The sequence below is a fragment of the Crocuta crocuta genome, unplaced genomic scaffold, assembly GCF_008692635.1.
Source record: "Crocuta crocuta isolate KB4526 unplaced genomic scaffold, BGI_CrCroc_1.0 scaffold276, whole genome shotgun sequence".
In the NCBI taxonomy this organism is placed as follows: domain Eukaryota; kingdom Metazoa; phylum Chordata; class Mammalia; order Carnivora; family Hyaenidae; genus Crocuta; species Crocuta crocuta.
In genome coordinates, this window is record NW_027531270.1 from 1,722,687 (window position 1) to 1,726,649 (window position 3,963).

Genomic DNA, 3,963 nt, shown 5'->3' on the forward strand with positions numbered 1-3,963 from the left:
TGCAAAAAACATAAAAGTACATTTATCTTTTCATATTTCGGCAAAGAAGAAGCTTTTGCACAGCAAAGAAGATCATCCACAAAACAAAAAGACTACTTACTGAATAGGAGTAGATATTTGCAAATGATATACCCAGTAGGGTTAATATCCAAAATATATAAAGAACTTATGCAACTCAACATCAAAAAATCCATTTGTAAAATGGGCAGAGACTGGGGTGCCTGGGTGGCTCAGTCGGTTAAGCGTCCGACTTTCGCTTAGGTCATGATCTCGCGGTTCGTGGGTTCGAGCCCCGCGTCGGGCTCTGTGCTGACTTCCAGCTCAGAGCCTGGAGCCTATTTCAGAGTCTGTGTCTCCCTCTCTCTCTGACTCTCCCCTGCTCACGCTGTCTCTCTCTCTCCTAGAAATAAATAAAAAATATTAAAAATTTTAAAAAATGGGCAGAGACTAATAGACACATGAAAAGATACCCATCATCACTAATCATCAGGGAAACACAAATTAAAACTACAATGAGATTATCACTTACTTTGTCAGACTGGCGAAAATAAACAAAGATAAGAAATAATAAGTGTTGGCAAGAATGTGGAGAAAAAAACCTATCATGCCATGTTGGTGGGAACGTAAATTGGTGCAGTCACTGGGAAAATAGTGTGCAGGTTTCTAAAAAAATGAAAAATAGAATTACCATATAGTCCCATAATATCACTACTGGATATTTACTCAAAGAAAACAAAAATAATTTTCTAGTTTTTTTAATAATATTTTTTAAATATTTATTTTTGAGAGAGAGACAGAGTGCAAGCATGTGAGGGGCAGAGAGAGGGACACAGAATCCAAAGCAGACTCCAGGCTCTGAGCTGTCAGCACAGAGCCTGACACGGGGCTCGAACCCACGAACTGAGATTATGACCTGGGCTGAAGTTGCATGCTTAACCAACTGAGCCACCAAGGTGCCCTTTAATAATATTTGTTAAAGGCCAGTAAGCAGCTACAGACACAACTATAAAGTAAACAAGTAAAAGAGAGAGAGGGAGAAAGAGAGAGAGAGAACAAAGACACATCCTTCACTCCACAAAAAGTACGGAACTCACCATGGGAGACCTAGCCTTCCTTGCACTCAAGAGTACTCTCCAAAATTGTGCAGGGACAAGACTGCATTTAGATGTGATGATGTCAAACTGAATATGTATTGAACTGCTGAGTTCAATGTGTACAGTTTTGGTGCTAACTTAAGTGGAGTTAAGCAACCTGGCTGTGCTGGATCCCATAACTGAAGTACATAACAATCCCGATCACCATGGAGACACCAAATCGGGCCCAGGTGCCAGCTGTCATCTGCATCATAAGGTAAACATTCACAAAGATGCTCAGCAGTGGGAGGAGAGGCAGAGCAAGGGCCTTAGAGTGAAAGAGACGGGAGCTCTGTGGCTGTCTCCAGATGACCCCAGTGATCCCAGTGATGAGCACCAGGAGTACTACAACCACTGTAATCCACACTGGGTTTCTAGAAAGCAGAACTGGCCACTGGGTCAACACCAGGCAAAGAAGAATGACTAGCAGAGCAAGCAGTGAGGAGCAAACATAGACAACCTGGCCAGAGAGTACAGTGGGAGAGTAGCTGCCTGGAAAAAGTAGTCCCTGTAGAGTGAGCTTCTTTTCTGCAGGTCTATTCTCCTCCTGCACCTCTGCTTTACTTCCTCCATTCCTCCTCTCAGGCTGATACCTGACGATGAGAACACAAATAGCTACCAGGGAATGATTAAACAGGGTCCCAATGGACACAAAGTCCACAAGATGAATGAGTTCAAAAAACAATGCAATGACTGCTGCCATGATGCCCAAAACCACAGTGGCCACAATGGGGATATTTCTGCTAGTGTGGGTCCTGGCAAGGACACGGAACAGGAGGCCATCGTTTGCCATCATGGAGATCACCCGACGTGCATAGAACATATCATTCAAGATGGTAGTAAAAAGAGTACACAGAGCTCCAATAGCCACAACATAGCAGGCAGGCGCCCAGCCAATATGGAGAAATGCCTCAGGCAAGGGGCTCCCAGGTTGGAGCTGGTAGTAAGGCACCATAAGTGTAAGTGCTAAAGAGACACCAAAATACACCAAAAAGCAAATGAACAGTGAAATCACAATACCCATGGGGATGGAACTCTGGGGATTCTGGACTTCTTTCACTCTGGTAACAATATTGTCAAAACCTATAAATGAATAGAAATAGGTAGCTGTTCCACGGAGAATCCCCTCGAAGCCAAAAGGTACAAATCCTCCAGAGCCCAGAGGGCCCAACGTTGATGTGTCATTGAGTCCAGCCTTTATGTAGTCCTCTTCTGTGAGCTTCCAGTTGTGAACGTCCCCCTTAATGAAGCCAGAGATTATGACAAAGCCAAGAATCAAAAGGCTCACCAATGTGATCAATTTAGTAAACTGTACTGACTCCCTAGCTGTCAGAGTCAGCACTCCAGTGAGCAACAACACAAGACCCATAGCAAAGAAGTCTGGATATTCGGCAAGTACCTGCTGAGCATGCAGTAAGATGCTCTCACGCAGGGTCTGAGAGATCTGGTTCCCAATCAGGTAGTCAAAAGCTATTGTCCAGGCCCGAGCTACACTGGCTGTGCCAGCAACATAGGAGACGATGAAGTTCCAGCCAGTCATGAAAGCCCAGAGCTCACCTATAGTGACATAGCTGTAGAGATACGCAGAGCCAGAATGGGAAACCCGGACAGCAAACTCTGCATAGCCCAGCCCAGCCAATGCACATGATAGGCCAGCCACCAAAATGCAGATCACAGTGGCTGGTCCTGCTTGATTGCTGGCCACCTCACCAGCCAGGACATACACACCTGCACCCAGTGTGTAGTCTATACCCAGAGCCACTAAATCTAGAGTGGTCAGCCGTGTGGGAGGGGTAGGCTCAGTTGTCTTTTCCTCCAGTGCATGTCTTCGTACCAGCATTTGACCAAATCTGCGAAGTGCCTGACTCAGCATTCTAGCTGGAACTGAAGAGGGTTCTAGGATCATAGAGTTGCAGCAAGTCCAGGGAGTGGAGAGTCTGGGATGAGTGGAGAGTCTGGGATCATATTCAGTGAGGCTGAGTTAAACTGATGGTTTTGGGCTTCTGAGTTTGGCTTCTCAGGCTTTAAAGCTGCTACATTGTATTTCTTCTGGTATGTGCTGTCTTCCACATGCCTAAGTAAACAATAAATATTTACTGAACTCATTTCCCAACCAAACGCTCAGAAGTCCCATAAGCACCTGTTGCAGCACAGATATTGCAGAAAGTGATACCAAAGGACATCATAGACAAATCAATCCTGCTTTCCCCTGAAAAGAAGTGCCAAATACCTCCCACATCCTGTTACTTTACACACCACATGACACAATCCCCTTTGGGCTCATCTAACTCCTGCAGCTTCATGTACTAATTAAGCTATAAGAGGGACACCTGGAGGACTTAGTTGGTTAAGCACCTGAGTCTTGATTTTGGGTTAGGTCATGATCTCATAGTTGTGAGGTCGAGTCCTGCATTGGGCCACATGCTGGAAAGGGAGTCTGCTTAAGATTCTCTCTCTCCCTCTCCCTCTGAGCCTCATTCACTCATACTCTCTAAAAAGCAAAGAAACAAAAATAAAGCTGTAAGACACAACAGAGCATGAATTTATTGTGCATAATTCACATGTGGGATGTTTTCATGGTGCTTGAGCATGAGTTATGACACATTAATTCACAGACTAGAGGGTCTCATTGAAATTAAAGAATGCATTTTTAAATATTATCATCACCACGGACAAATGGATCAAGAAGATGTGGTTTATCTATATCATGGAATACTACATGGCAATGAGAAAGAATGAAATCTGGCCATGTGTAGCAACATGGATGGACCTTGAGGATGTTATGCTGAGTGAAATAAGTCAGGCAGAGAAGGACAGATACCATATGTTT

At 44.4% G+C, this 3,963-nt stretch overlaps 1 pseudogene; it reads right to left on the bottom strand.

Annotated features, from left to right (window-relative positions):
• Positions 1–990: 990 nt before the first annotated feature.
• Positions 991–3,061, bottom strand: LOC144237499 (cationic amino acid transporter 3 pseudogene; annotated as a pseudogene).
• Between the last annotated feature and the right edge of the window lie 902 nt (positions 3,062–3,963).